The following is a 6,053-nucleotide window of genomic DNA, read 5'->3' on the forward strand; positions in this document are numbered from 1 at the left end:
TTTTTTTTTTTTTTTCGGAACCGGGGATCAAACTCGGGACCTTATGCTTGCGTGGCAGGCGGCGGCACCGCTGAGCTAAATCCCCGGCCCCGAAGGGGGAAAGTTTCTTAAGCACCGGTGTACCAAGCACCCCAGAAAGCTACTTAATATTTACACCAAACCTACCACTATTTTTCATTTTACAACACTGCGCTTGTTCTGACCCACACACCTCTTTAAGAGCAGTAGAAACATTAACTCAATCTTTAAAACAACCCTTCCCCCTCATTTTACTTAAGAAGAAACTGAGGCCCAGGGCTCGCATTACCTATGCTCACTAGCCTGGAAGTGGAGACTCCTAGAAAGTAGTGGAGCTCGGGTTTGGGTCCAGCCAGGTTTGGCTTTGTTAGGAATGCAAACTGCATCGTGGGGGAAATGGCCAGGTGGGACCCTGAGCCACCCAACCCTGCAGAATGCCTCAATTTCTAGCAGAGTAAAAGAGGGCTTCTGCATTGGCAATATCGGTGTGGAGCTGTGGCCTGTGGTTCTTGGCACTTTTAGTGACAAAGCCCTTGGGTGTCGGGTGGCCCGGCCCTCCCTTGCTGGTCTGTATTTTGCTGAAAGTGGAGGACGATGGGGCGTGGGAGACCAAAACAGGCATCTTCTTTTATCCTGCCTGGATCAGAGCTCGAAGTAGTTTCCTACATGGGAAAGCTTTTATCCTTCTGGTGGTTCTGGTGTGCAATCACAGAAAAGATCATGAGTGAGAGAGGAAATAATAACCTGGCCACTTGTGCCACTTTGATCCAGAAGGGCAGAGTTGAAAGCTAGATCCAGAGCTCTTACCTCCACATCTTTCTGTCCCCCCATTCATTTGACATTTTCCAAGAGCTGATCAGTGGAGACCTTTAAATGGTTGACTGGGGGCCAGGGATTTAGCTCAGTGGTTCCGCCACCTGCCTCGAAAGCTCAAGGACCAGAGTTCGATCCCCAGTACCAAAAAAAAAAAAAAGGTTGATTGATCCCAACAGGGTCTCACTGTGTAGCCCAGGCTGGCCTCAAGCTCCTGATCCTCCTGCCTCAGCCTTCTGAGTGCTGGGGTTTCAGGTGTGCACCACTAAGCTCAGCCTTATTAGAAGTCTTTGAGTAGGGAAATGAGGACCAAAAAGATGAAAGGGGGAGCTGGGTGTGATCGTGTACACCTGTAATCCTAGCACGAGGGAGGCTGAGGCAGGAGGATCGCTGTTGAGTTCAAGGCCAGCCTGGGGTATATAGTGAGACCCTGCCTCAAAAAAACAAAGAAAATGAAAGAAGGGTGTGTGGACGAAAAGCTATTATTTAGGGAAAGGGAGAAAGTCACAGGCCGACAGAACTGCATGTGCTCCTACAGACCAGGAGAAAAATCCAGGCTGTGAAGGGCAGGGGTGAAAGAACTTGGGTAACCCTAGAAACACGTTCCCTACGGTTCCTATCTCAGTCAACCACAGAGTATTCTTTCCTCTCCAGGACAACTGCATTCATTTAGTCTTGCGACAGAGGCTACTAGACATTGTCCCACCCTTGGCAGCCCCTGTGGGGGTGGGGGGAAGCAGCAGCACTCGGTCCTTCCGAAGTGGACGGAGACCCGCAGCACAGGCATCCCCCAGACAACCCACTATATTCGCCTGGAGCCAGCTCAGTGCTCACCGCCTCCCCCTGGTGGCAAAGCAGGGTATTTTCGTGCTGTATGACCGCCCATTTGGTGGACAGCCTCTGGTTGGAGGACCGCAAGATCCAACCCGCCCTGAAGAGGAAGAATCAGCAGTGTTCCTTCACTGTCTTAGAGATCCCATCTGGAAAGGTGAACTGAGCGTTTTTTTCTCTCGTTAAGAAAAACTATTGTGTTTGCTTCTTACATTGGTCTCCGCAACTCTTAGTTCTCCTTTTCAAACTCTCCAAATTACTTACTTAGTTCACAGGGCATGCCTGCCTGCCTGGCCTAATGGGAGAAGGAGGCTGCTCTAATGACTTGCTCTCTACTCCCACCCAGACCAGGGGCAGGGTGAGTCGTGGGGGTTCAGAACCTCCCCTAAAAATTAAACAGGTCAAGCCAGGTGTGGGAATCCCAGCACTCGGGACTCTGAGGGAGGAGGATCTCTGTGAGTTCAAAGACAGCTTGGGTTCTCTAGTGAGTTCAAGACCAGCCTGGACTACATAGCGAGACTTTGCCTCAACAGAACAAAACAATCAAAACAAAAAGTAAACAGGTTGAAGCCGGGCATGGTGACACAAGCCTGTAATCCCAGCACTTGTGAGGCTGAGGCAGGAGGATCTCTGTGAGTTCAAGGCCAGCCTGGGCTAAATATGAGTTCAAGGCCAGCCTGAACTATATAGCAAGACCTTTTCTCAAAATAAATGAATAAATGGATGGATAGGAAAAAAAAGTGAACAGGTTGAACTAGGTGATCTTCAAAGTCTCTCCCAGCTCTAACAGGAATTGCATAAGACCTGAGACAGTATTCTATATATTTTTTTTTTTTTTTTTTTTTTTGGTGCCGGGGATCAAACTCGGGTCCTTGCACTTGTGCAGCAGGCAGCGAAACCACTGAGCTAAATCCCCAGCCCACGCGACAGTATTCTAATTTCACCCCTTATGAACCCCTGGTATGCTGTGGATATTCATTAAAGGGAGGAGAAAAAAGAGTGAAAATAAATGCAATGTGGTAACAGTACAGTTGGCCTTGTTTATGGAAGTCCAGGCGATCCAAGCCCCTGGTTGGGAGTAGGAACTGCGAAGCAGTTGGCGTTGAGGAAAGTGGTGTGGGACTCACTGATTCTTAGGGGCCCACAATCTCCAGGCCCGCTCCAAGCCCAGGGGTGCCCTACAATGCCTGAGCTTCTCATCTGTAGAAGCAGAAAGACTGTCTCGAAGGGTATCTCAAGGGCGAGGGATTGTGTCTGTAACATGCTTCTGGATAGACTCTATGGCCTGGCAAGTAGGTCAGAAGTAGGAGCAAGTCTTGTAAGAGAATGAGACTGTTTTCACTGTATAGAAAGGACCCAAGGCTGATACTTAAAAATAAAATAGCACAGCCAGGCTTGGTGGCATATGTCTGTAATCCCAGCACTCAGGAGGCTGAAGCAGGAGGATCGCCTCCAGTTTGAGGTCAGCCTGGGCTACAGAGTGAGACTGTGTCTCCAAAAAGAAAAGAAAAGAAAAGAAATCTGGTTTTTTGATGCGAAATCTGCATTTTCTAGTTATTGGCAACTACTTCTATTGAACAACTATAGCAATAACAATGCACCTCCAAGAGCCAAGTGAACATTTCTATGAGTTGTGAGCTACCAGGAGATTCAGGCTCTGGGCCCCTGCAGGAAACCTTTGAAGGAGATATTTGCAGCCTTTGGAGAGAAGCCAGCAGGATGCGGCCTTGGGCATTAAACAGGGAGGAGTGGGTAGGGAGAGAGGAAGAAAGGAGACCAGGGACAAAGCAGACTTGGTCCTCCCAGGGACTGCTGCTGTCACTCGTGCCTGTGTCTGGGCCGCCATCCCCAGGGCCCTGGAATGCAGGACTGCAGCAAGCGGCCTTGGGGCCTCAGCCGCTTGGGGAAGCAGTTTGTCGCTTTCCCTCTCTTTCAGTTGCTCTCTCTGAGGGAGAGAGATCTGAGCACCCGGCCTGTTCTCCCCACCTGGGCAAGGACGGCTCAAAGGTCCCAGAGGACTCGCAGCTGCAAGGGTCAAGTGCGGCCAGTTCTCCGGGTTAACATTAACCTTTGGGTAAACGGCCGCACCTCCCCAGGGCTTGGCCAGGAGCCCCATTGGTTGTTCAGACCCGGGAGTGGAGCGGGCCGTTTACCCCAGAGGGAGCAGCTCAAGGTCAGGACTTTGAGTTCCTCGGTCTGTTCTCTCAGAGGTTGCCAAGAACAGGCCTGTGCCTTCTGGAAGACTGGTTCACCGTGACCCCGCCTGATCTGTCCGTGTTCTGAGTACAGCTCTATCCTTGTGCGTTGGCATCATCTTAGAGGGCTTGAGTTTAGTGGCAGCCCTGTTCTTCTTCTTCTTCTTCTTCTTCTTCTTCTTCTTCTTCTTCTTCTTCGAGAGAGAGAGAGAGAGAGAGAGAGAGAGAGAGAGAGAGAGAGAGAGAGAAAATCAGCCGGGCGCGGTGGCACACACCTGTAATCCCAGCACTCGGGAGGCTGAGGCAGGAGGATTGCTGAGAGTTTGAGGCCAGGGCTACATACTGAGTTCAAGTCCAGGTTCGACTACATAGTGAGACCCTGTCTCAAAAAACAACCCCCCTCAAAAAAAAGAGAGATGAAGACAGAGAAAACAAATGCGGATCCTTGGCCAGTGTATAATTCTGCCTCCCCTCCCTGGGAGATTGTGAACATTTGGTGAAAAGATGTATGTGAACATTCTTTTTGACTCCATAGTGAGTGCTTACCAGGAGATTATTCGCAGGTAGCTTTAATAGTTAGAGCCCTACCTTGGCAGCAAATTGGGAAAAGGCCCGAGGGTGGGGATGGGCATAGTAATCTTTTAAGACGTGGCCATAAGGTTAAACGGTTGTCCAGAATTAGCAAGTTTGAGTACAGAGGGGAGCGGATTCCCCAAGGACTCCAATAATTGCAGGTTGCTGATAGTAGTTAGTCCAAATTATTGCAATCCTCCTGGAAAACAATGCGATTGTTTTATGTACACCCTAGAAACTATAATTTTTATATTTATTAGCCCTATAATATGCTTTTCTTTTTTTTGGTACTGGGGGTCCAACTCGGGTCCTTGCACTTTCGGGGCAGACGGCCTGTAATATGTTTTTAAGAAAATAATTCCAGTTGGGGATTTAGCTCAGTGGTGCCACCGCCTGCCTCGCAAGCACAAGATCCTGAGTTCGATCCCCAGTACCAAAAAAAAGAGAGAAAGAAAAGAATTCCATCATGATGCTGAGGCAGGAGGATTCCCGAGAGTTCAAAGTCAGCCTGAATTACATAGTGAGACTCTGTCTTAAAAAACAAAGAAATAGGCCATATATATATATATATATATATATATATATATATATAATTTTTCTTTTTGTACCGGGGATTGAACTCATGACCTTGCACTTTCCAGTCAGGTGCAGTGCCATTGAGCTAAATCCCCGGCCCTTTATGTATTATTTTAAACTATTTTTTGTTTTATTTTGTTTTTTGAGACAGGATCTTGCTATGTAGGTGAGGCTGGCCTTGAACTTACTATGTAGCCCAGGCTGGCCTAGAACTCATAGTGATCCTCCTGCTTCAGCCTCCTAAGTGCAGGATCACAGGCATGTGCCACCACGCCCAGCTCATGAAAGTGTTATTTCAGAGTTATTTATTTGACATCAAAATCATATTTCCAACAGTACTTCAATGGTTGGTTAAATCCAAGCACATTCCCTCCGTGAAATTACACAGCCGTATAAAGCTAGCAACATGCAGGCTTTGCCACAACTCTATCAATGATATATTAAGTAGGCACAAAGTAGACACAGGGCTGGGGCTGTGGCTAAGAAGCCAGTCATTGCCTGGCATGTGGAAGACCATGGGTCTCAACCCCCCAGCACAGAAAGAAAAAATAGCAGACACCAAATTGATTGCAATTATGTAAAGGAAAATTATGCTTTGAAATTGGGAATAAGAGAGAATACAAATACTGGTCAAGATGCTGTGTTAGGGTAGGAAAGCTACCGGTGATCCCCCCATTTTAAAAAATTTATTTATTTGCTTGCAACAGTGGGAATTGAACCCTGGGCCTTTGCACTGAGCTACCTCCTCAGCCCTTTTTGTTTTGTTTTGTTTTTGAGACAGGGTCTCATTACATAGTTCAGGCTGAACGTTAACTCACTATGAAGCCCAGGCTGGCCTCGAATTCTGGGTGATCCTCCTGTCTCAGCCTCCTGGGATGACAGGTGTACACCACCACGCCTGACAACTAAGCATAATTCTAAGGAGTCATGAGGCAGGGACACTCAACTCCATTAAAAAAATTTTGATATCTGAAATGTCAAGCAAACATCAGAGAAGTCTCATGGGGGGGGTAGGATGAGAACTTTGCTGGACTTCCATGTATGTGT

This window comes from Heterocephalus glaber, unplaced genomic scaffold (genome assembly GCF_053883595.1).
Source record: "Heterocephalus glaber isolate CG9 unplaced genomic scaffold, H.glaber_assembly_v1.0 deba00001773, whole genome shotgun sequence".
Classification (NCBI taxonomy): Eukaryota; Metazoa; Chordata; class Mammalia; order Rodentia; family Bathyergidae; genus Heterocephalus; species Heterocephalus glaber.